This window comes from Myotis yumanensis, unplaced genomic scaffold (genome assembly GCF_028538775.1).
Source record: "Myotis yumanensis isolate MYYU_CA2020_CCGP unplaced genomic scaffold, mMyoYum1.0.hap1 SCAF_12, whole genome shotgun sequence".
NCBI lineage: Eukaryota > Metazoa > Chordata > Mammalia > Chiroptera > Vespertilionidae > Myotis > Myotis yumanensis.
Window position 1 is genome coordinate 44132499 of NW_027223763.1, and position 15471 is coordinate 44147969.

Sequence of the window (15471 nt, forward strand, 5' to 3'; positions counted from 1 at the left end):
ATCCCACTTCTAGGAATATATCCCAAGAAACCAGAAACAACAATCAGAAAGGATATATGCACCCCTATGTTCATAGCAGCACAATTCACCATAGCTAAGATCTGGAAACAGCCTAAGTGCCCATCAGTAGATGAATGGATTAGAAAACTGTGGTACATCTACACGATGGAATACTATGCTGCTGTAAAAAAGAAGGAACTCTTACCATTTGCAACAGCATGGATGGAACTGGAGAGCATTATGCTAAGTGAAATAAGCCAGTCAATGAAAGAAAAATACCACATGATCTCACTCATTCATGGATAATAAAGACCATTACAAACTTTTGAACAATAATAGATACAGAGGCAGAGCTGCCTCAAACTGATTGTCAAACTGCAGCGGGAATGCCAGGGAGGGTTGGGGGGCAGGAGGGAAGGGGGTAAGAGATCAACCAAAGGACCTGTATGCATGCATATAAGCATAACCAATGGACATAAGACACTGGGGGGTAAGGGAGGCCAGGGGATTGTCAAGGGCGGGACGGGGGGGGGGGGGGGGGGACAAAAGGACACATATGTAATACCCTTTGTAATACTTCTAGCAATAAAAAAATAAAATAAATAAAATAAAAATGAAGACTCCATTTCCCAGCTTCTCTTGCAGCTAGGGGTAGCCATTATCAGCAGGTTCTGGCCAATGAATATAAGCAAAAATATCAATTTTCCAGTGAACATCTTTGAAAGGTAAATAGATAGTATATCTATTCCCGTCACCCTTCTTTATCCTTTGCTCCAGAAGCTGCCTAAAATGTAGACATGATGGTTGGAGTTCCTGCTATTTTGAAAAATGAAGACAAGGGTTACACCCAAGGGAGGCAGAGCAATGAGGAAGTGCCAGAAGCCAGTTACAGCATGTCAGCAAGGCTGAATCATCTGGAAATGGCTGAGGGCATTTCCCCAAACCATAAAATGATTGCTTGCTGCCAGACAGCTAGGGCATTTCAATCTACATGTTATTGCCTCCTACTGGCCAAAAACACCTGAACAGCCGTAGGCATTTTCCCCAATCTGACAATGGATTCTGCATACTAAAACCTTACCCTTTGATGTGTATATCTACCTTGCCTTAGGACAAATTGTGTTAATAAAGAGCAAGGGGTCCTGAGACAAAGAGAACTTGGTTTCTTTAGCCAAGCTCTTCTGGCCCCCCAAATGCCTTTCAAAATTATGTTTAGTCTCTGGACTCTTATTTAATTTACACACAGCCCCTTCTCCAGATTCCTGAACCCTTCTAGATGCTGGATCAAGAACCCCAGCAAGGAAGAAGGAATGTGGTCCCTGGAGCTCTGTATAAAAGAACCACTATACCAGCCCTGACTACTCCCCTTCTAGATGGGGAGATATGTGGTAAAGTCAGATGTACCAACACGATCACACACTCAAATCACAGCCTCAACCTGGCTCAATGTCAGGCCCACCCAGAGACACAAGCCAACCTCTGGTCTATAACCTACTCCAAAAGTTGGTCCACAAATCCAAACCGCCTTGTATAAGTCAGCTCTCATTCTCAAATTCCTCATGCTCCTGGCACCCACCTGTTTTGATAAGATTCTTATAAATAAACCCCATATACAAAGGAATATCCACCCTTCCATCTCCCAAGTCTCTCCTTAGTGCACCAGAGGAATTGGCTAATGCGTTTGCAGATAAAGGGACTCCAGAGGAGCTTATAAATTTTTAAAAGTGATTATTAAAGCAGGAAACAATCATTACAACAATAAATTGGGATTGAGATGTTAATGGTAAGAAAGGAAGTAGCTAGTGTTACATTAGTAACAGTAACAAGGAAAGCCACTTTTCAGGAATCTCTCCTATGTCTTTTCATGCCCACACATAGATATAGCACAGAGTACATTTTACTTATTTTAGTTTTTGGCTGAACTACTAAACAGATTTTGAAATGGGCAATGCTGGGATCCAGCCCCAGCAGGTCCAGGGGTCCCCAAAGGTATGGACAGAGTCGGCGAAGAATGAAGGACACGGGGGCAGCGTTCAGTTGCCAGGTTCTAGCCAGGTTCTCCAGCCAGGTTCTGTTGCCAGGTTCTAGCCCGGATCTCCAGCCAGGTTCTCCAGCCAGGTTCGGCAGCCAGGTTCTGTCCAGGATCTCCAGCCAGGTTCTGTCTAGGTTCTGTCTAGGTTCTCTAGCTAGGTTCTGTCCAGGTTCTCTTGCCATGTTCTCTCCCTAGGTTCTCCAGCCATGTTCTCTCACTAGGTTCTGTCCAGGTTCTCCAGCCATGTTCTCTCACTAGGTTCTGTCCAGGTTCTCCTGCCATGTTCTGTCTAGGTTCTACAGCCAAGTTCTGTAGCCAGGTTCTGTCCAGGATCTTTTGCCATGTTCTCTCTCTAGGTCCTGTGTTTTATTGTCTTGTTACATCTGTATTTATACCAGTTGATTTTAATCCTATCAATTTCTATTCCAAAGGTTAGGGCGTTTCTTATCTCCATTCCAGGGAGTAGATTATGTAGCTTAAGCGTGATTGTTCGTAGTTAAAGTGATTAACTACCCGCCTGGCACTTAGTTAAGAGGTTTTATTCCCTCCCTAACTTCAGGGAAAAATCCCTACCTGGGGAAACAACCTTTCTCGGAGAGGTGACCTTGGTTAAAACACATAGCTCCAAGAAGGTGAGCAAACATATTAAGAACAGTATGCCATATACACCAGGTCCCTTGAAACATATGCTGTGCAGATGTTTCTTCCCTGCAGCGACTGTGTCAAGCAGCAAGGATGGACTGGCTTCCGGCAGGGCAAATGCTTAAATTATGCACACAAATCACATTACATATTTTAATGGGATGTGTATATAATGAAAAGTCAAATTTCTATCATCAGAATTAGTGGTAGGGAAAAAATCCTTGAGCTCTGTATGGGGGTTTTGGCCAGCATACAGACAGGCACAATGTGTTTTAAAAGAAAAAAAGGAAAACCCTCTATGTTTTCTCAGAAAGATAATTTTTCTAAAGAAATGGAGCTTCAAGGGCACAATATTGATACCAGAGAGGAGCATGCCTCATCTTCCCTCGTTGCTAGTGGGAGTGGGCTTCTTGGGGTATTGCTGGAACAAGCATTTCTGGAGGCCCCCATGGGAAGATGCGACATGGTAGAAAGCTTTATTTCTATGGAATCATACCCCGGGTTTCCAAAGTCCCATTTTCCCTAATCCAGTTATAGAAGAAGTGTAACTGGGGTTTCATTAGAGCTAAAATCAAAGCCAGTGTCCAGAGTTTCCCTTCCATGCTGGAGCAGGGTCAAGTATACCTTCAGGCTAGTTGCAGTCTATTAGTCTATTGCGTGTGTGGGTCCACATGGCCATGGGCCACATGGGAGAATGCCAGGAAGCCAAGCATGAGCCATGAGCCAAGCATGCCAAGAGGACTCAAGAGAGTGAATTTCTTTGTTCAGAGGATTAAGTATTCTAAATTTTCCCACGCTTGCAGTGGCCACGCCCATTCTGGCCAATGACCTCTGATCCCAGGTGTCATCCAGCTTTACTGGGCATGGGTCTATCTTCCCTCTGTTGGATCCCTGGGGAATGTGAAGCTGCCCAAATGACATACCTATGATGTCTGGACTTCCCTTTGCTCCTTTTTTATTAATAACTAGCTAATTACAATGGTATCAATATGTTTTCTAGGGAAGCACTTGATAAAGTTAATTTAAAAACCTTCTAATTTGTAACAATTTTAAAGAATACTAATAAAAAGACAAAAAAATCAAATGGCAATGGGTCTAATCCTGGGTCCCTAATTGAAAGATTCATTATACACATACAAAAGAGCTAAAGAAAATTAATAATCATTATTTACAACAGTGGTTCTCAACTTTCCTAATGCTGTGACCCTTTAATATAGTTCCTCATGTTGTGGTGACCCCCAACCATAAAATTATTTCGTTGCTACTTCATAACTGTAATTTTGCTACTGATATGAATCGTAATGTAAATATCTGGATATGCAGGATGTATTTTCATTGTTACAAGTTGAACATAATTAAAGCATAGTGATTAATCACAAAAACAATATGTAATTATATATGTGTTTTCCGCTGGTCTTAGGCGACCCCTGTGAAAGGGTCGTTCGACTCCCAAAGGGGTCGCGACCCACAGGTTGAGAACTGCTGATTTACAAAGTAATCTGAAAAACTACCAAATACAGATATTCTCCCAAAAGCTTTGTTGTACTGTGAAATGTGAGGAACCCACAGCAAAAAGCACCACCCACTTGCTATTATCTACATAGAGGATAAAGGATCTAAGTGTAGCCACTGGTTAAGGTTTAGTCTCAGTTCCTTACTGTGAAAAAACTGGAGACCAGTCATTAGAATCCACTGTCTACCCTTGGATTTGTTGATAATAGCTAACCTCATTGAGTTCTTGCTGTGGACTGGTGCTGTTCTTAGTACTATCTATATATTACCTCATTTAATCCTCAACAAGAGGATTGCTATTATAGTCCTCTAGCAGAAGAGCCAGGGGCAGGGAGGCTGAGGATTAGAGTAACATCTTCTAAGGCAGAGCAGAGTGCGAGTATCCAGGTCAAATGGTAGTATCATGTGAGCAGCTGGAGTAAGGTTCACCTGCAGCCAACACTTCTTCAGTTATGGGAGCCAACACACATTATTATTTAGGCCCATTTCAGCTGGTTTTCTCCCATTTGCAGCACAAAGATCCTGACTGATACAATATCTCTGTGAGTCTTGGATAGAGATCATACATTCTTAAATACAGGCACCAACTCACCAAAGAGTGAGTTACTAGAAAACAAACCACTGATGCAATCAGGGACTCTAAAGGACTGGGAATTTCAGATGACAAATTTAAACCTCAGGCTGAAACCTGATCAGAGATGAGACAAATGGATCCCTCGGTCTGATTCCACCCTCATCTTAGACAAGGCCTAACAAGATTTATTTTCATTTTTTTGTCTCTAAGCATGGGCATCTTACTTAAATCCAACTGCTAACACATTGTTTACTAAAGGAAATCACTGTACTTAATCGGTACCTTTCATGTTTCTGGTCATCACTGTACTCTGAGATTAAAAACTCTTAGAGTGAAGGAATCGTATCTGCTTAACCCAGTTTACAGAGAATGTCAGAGAAGAGCTGCTGAAACCTGATAAATGCTTTTTGCCCAGCTGCTGCTAGCTGCTGCTAGTGATCTTAACTACCTCAAGCAGATCCTGGGGCAAGGCTATAAAATGCACATCTTACCTTGAACTCCAAGTCAACATTTTCCTGGAAGTTTTATGTCAAAGCCAGCAAACCACTTACTTCTTCCAGAGCTTTGCTAAAGTAGTGATGTTCAAGGTCAAAATTACACAACACCTTGGGGTTAAAATTAATTATGCTTGTCTGATGTCATACACCACCTTTTAGGCAATGTAAGTTCTCCCCGCCACCCCACCCCACACACACCAACCCACACTAGTGACTTTCACTCAAGGTACAATCAGAACATTTTCCTGCTCTCAACAATAAGGAACAGTAAAGAAATTATAAGGCTTGGAATCAGATCACTGTACCAGTTTTGACTGCTTCTTTCTTACTGTGTGACCTTGGGCAAGTTACTTAACCTCTCAATATCATAATTTCTCTATAAATAGAATGTCAATACAGTAATAGTACCCAATTCAAATACTTGAGGGTTTGTGTGAAAATCGAACAAGATATTAGAATAGAGTCCACTGTAAACAAAAATACATGTATCCTCTTACTCTTTTCTGAGCAGGCAAAACTTTGGGGCAGCTTCTTGATTCACCCTGTGCATCTTTCTTAGATACTATTCTTTCAGCCTGATGGGTGAAGTGAAACCAAGGATATTTAGCAATCATTTAAGCAGTGTTCCCACAGGCCTAGCTGAACACCACCCTGTAAGGCTGGGGTTTAAAACTCATTTAAAAATTTTCCTTTTGTTGTTAGAGTTACCAAATCTACTTTAAAATATGAAGCACAGACTCAAAGTGCATGCTCTTTTACTCCAGAAAGATCCTCAGGCCTAGGATGATTTATCATTATCCTCCTTCAATTAAAAGCATTGTTAAGTGCCAAGCTTACCTGGCAGCCTGGCCAAGCATTATGTTTCAGAGTTATGCTGGGCTATCGTATCTTCCTTGTATCTTTTATGCCACCAATAAATTGGCTAATGACCTTGAAATCTTGGAGCCTCTGACTCTACACGTAAGCATTTTTCAGAGGACTAGACTGCAGGGAGTAACTTGATGCTCTGGGTCACCGCAGAGAGGAAGAAAGTGGGCAGCAGCTCCAAAGCCACCCAGCCCCACTGAACCTGGACCATGTTTACTAACGATCTAGTCAACGCAAGCCTCCAGGCTGGGAACTAGTTATTCAGGGTGGAGGAGGATTCCTGAACCCGGTCATAAAGGGAGGTGCTTTATTTTGTGCTTAAATAGGTTTTGATTATTTTTATCACTTTTACCAAGGTATAATTTATATAAAATAAAATTCATCAATTTATATGTCAAGACTATATATATATGTGTGTGTGTGTGTGTGTGTCTATATATATCTATAATAACAAAAGTGTAATATGCTAATTAGACCAGATTTCCTTCTGGACAACCTTCTGGATGAAGCTGGGGCTGCGAGGAAAGCCCAGCACTTGTGTGCCAGAGGGAAGCTGGTGCCGGCAGCTGGGGGAAGGAAGGCCTACTCCTGCACGAATTTCGTGCATCGGGCCTCTAGTCCTTTATAATAAAAGCGTATGCAAATTGACCAAACGACTGAACGACCAGTCGGCAGGGGGTGACCAGTCAGCGGGGGGCAGGGTCAGGCCAACCAAGGCGTGTGCCAGCGGGCAGAGGGAGGGAACAGGGATGAGGGGGGTGGTGACCAGCGGCGGCAGAGGGGTGATGGGGGGGCTGGCACTGTCCCGATCAGCCCGTCCCATCGCCTCCCGCAGAGGGAGGCCAGGTGGCAACAGTGGGGTGATGGGGGCAGTGCCGTGCCCTGATCGGCTGGCCCAATCGCCCCCTACTGAGGGAAGCCAGACTGCAGCTTAAGCCACCGGTAGGATATCCCCTGAGGACTCCTGGACTGTGAGAGGGCGCAGGCTGGGCTGAGGGACGCCCCCAGTGCACAAATTTTTGTGCACCAGGCCTCTAGTATCCTATATAATAAAGAGCTAATATGCAAATAGTCATCACATCATAACAGCTCGGACACTCAATACTGGGGAGAGAGGAATGGGGACCAGCCAGGCTGCAGCCCAGGAGAGGGATAAGCTGCCCACCCCATGATTCCGGGCACCTGCAGCTGCAGCCCTGGCAAAGCCACCTGCCCACGGTCCCCTGCGGCTGTGACTGGCCTGGGCGAAGCTGGCCCAAGTCCTGGGTGCCTGTGGCCGGCCAGAGGGAGGGAAGCCCGGGTCCCGGCTGCCTGTGATCAGCCAAAGGAGGGAATTCTGGGTCCCGGGTGCGGGGCGAGGCACAAACGGTTAGGGGTGATCAGGCCAGCAGGGGAACAGTTAGGGGTGATCAGGCAGGCAGGTAGGCAAGCAGTTAGGAGCCAGCGGTCCCGAATTGCAAGAGGCAGTCAGATATCCCCCAAGGGATCCCGGATTGGAGAGGGTGCAGGCCAGGCTGAGGGACCCCCCTCCCATGCACAAATTTTGTGCATCGGGCCTCTAGTCCTATCTAATAAAAGAGAAACATGGTAATTAGCGTACAACCGCTACCCTTCCCATTGGCTAATCAGGGCAATATGCAAATTATCTGCCAGCCAAGATGGCAGCCGGCAGCCAGGCAGCTGGAAGCGAACAGGAGGCTTGCTTGCTTCAGTGAAGGAGGACTCCAACGTTCCCCGCCTGACTTACCGGCCTCTGAGCTGGCAGTTTGAAACATTGTAACAAATATAGAAGCTAAACAAAACTCCAGAAACCAGCTTTCAGCTGGCCGGGATCTCAGAGCTGGAGATGATACAGTGTTTCAATTATAGAACCGAAACAAACCAGATACCTGCTTTCAGCAGCAGAGGCCTTGGCCCAGAATAAACAAAAAAAAGAAAAAAAGGAGCGGTTGGGAGCTTCAGTCACCCACCAGCCTGAAAACAGCCCTCAGCCCCTCACCCAGACTGGCCAGGCACCCCAGTGGGACCCCCACCCTGAAGGGTGTGTGACCAGCTGCAAACAGCCAACATCCCCTCATCCATGCTGGCCAGGCACCCCAGTGGGGACCCCCACCCTGATCCAGGACACCCTTCAGGGCAAACCAGCCAGCCCCTACCCATGCACCAGGCCTCTATCCTATATAGTAAAAGGGTAATATGCCTCCCAGCACTGGGATCAGCAGAGCAGCGAGGCTCCCGGCACCGGGATCAGCGTGACAGGGGCAGTGCCCAAACCCCCTGATCGCCCTGCAGCTCTGTGTATGACAGGGGGCGGGGCCACAACTTCCCTATCCACCCTGCTCTGTTCGTGACAGGGTGCGGCGCCCCAACCCCCTGATCAGCCCTGCTCTGTGCCTGATAGGGGGGAGCTCCCCAACCCCCTGATCACCCTGCAGCTCTGTGTGTGACAGGGTGCGGTGCCCCAACCCGCCCCCCCCCCCCCCACGGGCCCTGCTCTTTGTGTGACGGGGTAGAGCCATAACCTCCCCATCGGCCCTGCCCTGAGTGTGAGTGGCGGCGCCCCAACCCCCTGATGGGCCCTGCTCTGTGGGTGATAGAGGACGGCGCCCCAATCCCCTGATCGGCCCTGCTCTGTGCGTGACAGGGGTGAGCTCCCCAACCCCCTGATGGGCCCTGCTCTGTGCATGACAGGGTGGAGTTCCCCAACCCCCCTGGTAGGCCCTGCTCTGTAGGTGACAGGGGGGAGCTCCCCAACCCCCTGATCGACCCTGCTCTGTGCGTGACAGGGTACAGAGCCCCAACCCCCCTGATGGGCCCTGCTCTGTGCGTGACAGGGGGCAGCGCCCCAACCCCCTGATTGGCCCTGCTCTGTGCGTGACAGTGGGTGGCGCCGCAACCTCCCCATCGACCCTGCCTTGAGTGTGACGGGGGCGGTGCCCCAACCCCCCAATCGGTCCTACCCTGAGTGTGACTGAGGGTGGCATCGCAACCTCCCAATCCGCCCTGCTCTGTGCATGACAGGGGGCGGCGCCCCAACTCCCCAATTGGCCCTGCTCTGAGCCCGACCAGGGGCTGCACCTAGGGATTGGGCCTGCCCTCTGCCACCCGGGAGCAGGCCTAAGCCAGCAGGTCGTTATCTCCTGAGGGGTCCCAGACTGTGAGAGGGCACAGGCCGGGCTGAGGGACACCCCCTCCCCCCCGAGTGCACAAATTTTTGTGCACCGGGCGTCTAGTATATATATAAAAGCCTAATGTGCTGATTATCACTTGGACCATTTGACCATTCGACCAGTCGCTATGACACGCACTGACCACCAGGAGGCAGATGCTCCAACTGGTAAGTTAGCTTGCTGCTGGGGTCTGGCCAATCAGGACTGAGCGAAATGGGCTGGACACGCCCTGGAGCCCTCCCACGTCCCTCCCCGGCTGGCCAACCTCCCGCGTCCCTCCCCAGCTTAGATTGTGCACAGGTGGGGTCCCTTGGCCTGACCTGTGCCCTCTCGCAACCTGGGACTCTTTGGGGGATGTCAGAGAGCCAGTTTCAGCCCGATTCCCGCAGGCCAGGCCAAGGGACCCCACCAGGCTTCTAATATATGTATATAGTTGTATAACTATGTTGTGTAGCTATTGCCATAATTAAGATATAGAACATTTTTATCAGCCCAAACCAAGAGTTACGTCATGGCCCTTTGCAACAATAAATGTGTGATAATAAACAAGTAATCTTTTCTGTCAAAGAAGGGAGTTTAGGCAACTGTCATTTTGGTTCGAGATTTTGACTTGCAGCTCCCCTGGGGGCCGCCATTTTGAAATGGCAAAGATCTACCCCTCCCTTTTTCCTTTAAATTAGCCAATCCCACAAGACTGTGAGCCTAAACTCTGACCAATTAAGAGTGAGGGACAGATGACGGGCGTCAGACATAAAAGACTGAGCAGACAGCTGCTCAGGGTGTGTGCTGCGCCCTGTGCGTGTGCACCTTCCTGCAGGAGTAAAGATCTCTGTCTTGCTGTCTGGCTCCCGAGTATCCTTGGTGTTCTGCCAGGACCCCTGATTTTGGGGGCTCGCCTTATTTCTAATGAATGGGATTAGTTTTTAAATTGTATAAATATGTTAAGTCACAGGAACAAAAGAAGGTTATTTAACCAATGGGCCCTCTAAAAACTGAAACTGAGAATATGAATAAAGGTGGGCCATGAAGTCAATGTTCCCATTGGAGAGCAACTGCATGTCACTTAGTTCTGTGCTCTAGACTGCATGTTGAAATCCCTGCTTAAAAGGTCTTTCATCCCCACTCCCCAGGGTGGTGTTAAGGGCTTCGGCTTCTGTCAGCACTAGCTGGTTCCCCCCATGGCCACAGTGCCTTGGCACAGGCCCAGGAGGCTGCGTCAGTGAGAGGGCTGAGAATAGGGTGCTGGACACCCTGACAACAACCATGCCTTCCTAGAGACATTACAGTGGCAGAGAGAGTCCTTGCCAACATAGCAGGCAAGAGAGAATGAGTCCTAGGAGAATTAACAGCTTTCTGCTATTATGAGTCCTGAAGTATAGCATAAGTTTTTAAAATTTTGCCCATACTTCTGTGAACCAGGTTATTAAGTTACTATTATTGAATTATTTTTAGTAAACCCTTTTGATGGTGCCATCTCTTTTCTGCCTTGACCTTGACTAAATTAGCTACAGAGAATTTCAGGGCAGTAACTCCTATGATAAATGTTTTTGTTTTTTCCCCTTTAAAAAAATTTTTAATACAGGATACACTTGAACATATTTATCTGCTATGGCAAAATAATTCACATCATCCTGTAGCAAAAGAAATGTATGGAGAGACTAATTAAATATTAGCTTATCTTTCTCCCACTACCTTAGTCTGGCATGACTGATCTTAGAGACAAAACAGCACAGATCTAAAGGATGCAGTAAGGACGGAGGTCATCACAGACCAGTCAATACTTACATGCTTGCAGGATTAACAATGTCTGGATTCCAAAGACCAGCTAAATATGTTCAAGATAAAGCTACAGTACATATTTCAGACTGAGGGTTTGTAACAAATAGCTATAGACTACATTCTGAAAAATAAGTATTTTCACATGTGTTATGAGCCATTTCTGAACTCAGCAACATAGCCAGGCCCAGCTGCATCATTCTGATACTTGGTTCCTACCCATAACCTCCGCAGAGAATCCTTCCCTGGCTACTCTATTTAAGCAGGATGTTCCATACCACCAGTTATTACTGAATCAAGTTCATTTCCCATGAGCATGTGTTACAATTTACAATTACAAAAATATCTATATATATATATTTTTTTTCTTTACTTGTTACTGTTTGTCTTCTCCATGACTCTAAGTTCCACCAGATCAAGAGACTATGTCTAGGACACAAAAATCCCTTCATAAATAATTCTTGTGTGAGTAAGTGGTGAACAATAGGAGTAGCACAAAAAGCAAAGACAAGGTAGAAGAGCATTAATTCCCTTCACCACCATATATATTTGTATTGCCTCCCTTGTAGTCAAAACATTTTAGATCTGGCTCCCTTGCTGTATATCCAAGGATGCTAGCTTCTTTGAGGCTGTAAATATCTCTAATGAGGGCTCTAGTCTGCATGTGTTTGCCTTGTTTTACACAGCATTTGGCAGAGCCCCAAGCACAGATGGGCGCTTCATAAATATTACTGTAAGATAACACACAGGATTATTTAATACCTTCCCGTGGGGTGGAGATAGGCCTCAGGCCACAAATGTATTCTGAATGTGCTTTACTTCTCAAATCATTTAAACCAAAATGATTTCAGCAACATAGACTCATCTGCAACCACAAATCAGACATATTCAGAATGACAAAGCCCCAAAAGAATGTCATTTTCAAGGCTGAAACTGTATTATCCTGTGTGAATGGAATCCTTGTTTTAGTGACACAGGATAGAAATGAAAGACACTGTAAAGGTAGAAGTGAAAGACACTGAAAGTCTTTCCTCAGGGAACAATGATTATCTGTTAACAATAAAAGTTTGTCTGAATAATTCATCAGTTTCAAGGGTGTGGGCCCCCCTTATTCTGGAATTCCAGGAGGTTAGGCAAATGCACCATTTAATGTTTCCCAACTACTCAGTTGTCATTCTTCCAGTGCCTGGCAATTCTGGGCACATTCCTGATTTTATTAATGTTTTAAAAATAACCTACATAGGAAACCACTGTTAAAATTTTAAATCTGCATTTATTTTACATAGGAAGAAAGAAGCTTAGAAAGTGTCCATCATGAGCATCCACCTGGGAGCTATACAACAGATCAAATACCCAAAACAAATCACCACATCAGAGCCCCACAGAATTCTGAATCTCAACCAGCAAGCATGAATAATCCTTTTAAATGGTCACTTACATATCAGAACAAGTCCTTTGTGAAATCTCGAAGCAAGGCCTCTGTTTTCTGACTGAAACAGATTTATTGGGAAGGGGGATAAAGTGAAATCAAGAACTACTGGGAAATTTCCACAAGAAAAGAGGACAAATGGTTTTTGTTGTCAGAATGAAACCAGCCTCTCCTGGGGCCAGGGTTTGAAAAGTTGCTGGCTACCCCACAGGAAAGTTGGGTAGTATTCTCAATTGGTTTTTCAGGGATCATCCTAATCAAGTTGTAATTACTGGGCAGATGCAATAGCAAATTAAATCAGAAGACCTGCCCTAACTGGTTTGGCTCAGTGGATAGAGTGTCGGCCTGCGGACTGAAGGGTCCCAGGTTCGATTCCGGTCAAGGGCATGTACCTTGGTTGCAGGCACATCCTCAGTAGGGGGTGTGCAGGAGGCAGGTGATCATCTCATCAATGTTTCTAACTCTCTATCCCTCTCCCTTCCTCTCTGTATAAAAACAAACAAACAATAAAATATATTTTTTTAAATCAGAAGACCTAGTTACAAATCCTGGGTCCTTTCTTATTAGCTGTGCAACCTTATGCAAGTCATTTAATCTCTCTGATACTTGATTCGACATCTTTAACATGTTGAGAGTAATGCCTAGCCAATTACCACACTATTATTGCAAAGATCAAGTGAGATCAAATGTATCAAAGACGTTCTAAATTATAAGATTCTGTATAAGTGGAAGGTTATTATTAATTACACTCCTACATGATGTTAAATTAACTTACATAACACTCAGGATGTATGTAATTCTGGGTTCTTAGTTTCTAAAGATGGTTCTACTTTTGCCTGTTCTCTACAGTTTTACTGAATCTTTTTTTTTTTTTTTTAAAGAAAGGGCATAAACAAAGGCAAATAGAAAAAACACACACAACACAAAACAACAACAACACAGAATCATATACCCTTCTCTTTGGTGCTGCTAGGCAAAAATTTTAAACTGAGGTGGATCATCATGGACTTGATGTCACTATCACCTGAGGAAAACAAATAAAGTAGGGGACATCCAAAAGGTGTGTGATTATTTTCCCATCTTTTGGAAGAATACAAGATCAATTTACAAAAATTTGTTGTATATCTAATTACTAGCAGCAAAACACTGAACAATTAAATCCATTAAACTATTCCATTTACAATAACATTAAAATGTATAAAAATACTCAGGAATAAATTTAAAGAAAAATTAGGTAAGACCTCTACACTAAACTATAACACATATGTATGAAAAAATAAACTCAAATGTATGTACAAGAAATTAATTAAAACTAAATAAATTAAAAGACATACCACATTCCTGGACTGGAAATCTCAGTATTATTAAAATGCAATTTTTCCCAAATTGCTCCATAGATTTAACACAATCCCAATCAAAATCTCAAACAGGCTTTTGTAAAAATTGACAAGTTGATACAAAAATGTATACAGAAATGCAAAGGACCTAGGGCACACACTTTTTTTTATTGGACAAAGAAGAAAAAGTGTTGGAGGAGTCACTTGATTGCAGTGTTTACTTTAAAACTTCAGTAATAAAAAAATAAATAAAACTTCAGTAATCAAGACAATGTAATATTGGCATAAGGATAGACAAATAAATCAATGGAACAGAATAGAGAATCCTATAATAAACCCACATATATATGATCAACTGATTTTTAACAAAGGTACCAAAGGAAAAGGAAATGCCTTTCAATAATTAGGGTTATAACAAATGGATATGGGGGGAAAAGTAAACTTTTTTTCTCCTGCCTTACACCACACACAAAAATTGATTCAAAATCATCAAGACTTAAAAATATCAAAATTAAAACTGCAATGATTCTAGAAGAAAAAGGAAATAATCTTTCTGACCTTGGGGTAAGCAAAGATTTCTTATAGAGGACAAAAAATTATATACTAACCAAACAAGAAAAACGTAATAAATTAAAGTTCATTAAAATTTAAAAGTTATACACATCAAAAGATACCATTAAGCATATGAAAAGGCAAGCACCAGGCGTGGAGAAAATATCTGTAATACGTATATCTCACAAAAGCCTTATTATCCATAATATATAAAGAATTTCTATAAGTCAATAACAAAAAGACAAACAACCCAATTTTTTAATTGAGCAAATACATTAAGTTACAAAAACGAACAATAAACATATAAAAATAAGCACAACATCACTAGAGATTAAGATGATACAAATCTAAACCCAAATGCATGCATCTTATACTCACTAGGATGGTTAAAATAAAAAAGACAACACCAAATGATAATAATGATATAAAGCATCTAGAACTCTCATAGATTGCAATTAAGAGTGTAAAAATGGGAAACTGTTTGGCAGTTTCTTGAAAAATTAAACATATGTCAACCTACAATCAGTATTCTAATCCTAGATATTTATCCAGGAAAAACGAAGATGTGTCCACAAAAAGACTTGTATAAAAATGCTCATCACAGCATGATTCACAATAGCTAGTGACTGAAAACAACCCAAATGTCCAGCAACAGGAGACTGGAAAAATACATTGTGATCTATTCATCCCTTGGTATACTATACAGCAACAAAAAGGAATGAACTACTAACCCATGCAATGACTTTGGAAAATACATTTTCCAAAACTCACTGAATAGTACTCTTAAGATGACTCATTTCACTGTATGTAAATTTTACCTCATGAATAAATGAATAGCACCATAAGGAAATAACCACACCAATCCAGAAGGTGGGATTCTGCAGGACAACTGGTCAGGTCTCCTCAAAAATCACTGTCATTAAGTACAAGAGAAAAGGATTGTGCTAAATTATAAAAGACTTAAGGGACATAGCAACCAGATGCAATGTATGGTCTTGTATGATCTTGCTTTGAGCAACAAATCCATTAAAGACATTTTGGGGACACCTGGGGGAAATGTGAATATAATCTTGGTTTTAGATG

At 43.6% G+C, this 15471-nt stretch overlaps 1 protein-coding gene across 1 annotated transcript in view; it reads right to left on the bottom strand.

Moving 5' to 3' along the window:
- PGM5 (phosphoglucomutase 5) overlaps nt 1–15471 on the bottom strand; it is a 170084-nt gene that overhangs the window by 116247 nt on the left and 38366 nt on the right. The gene's annotated exons all lie outside the window — the stretch shown is intronic.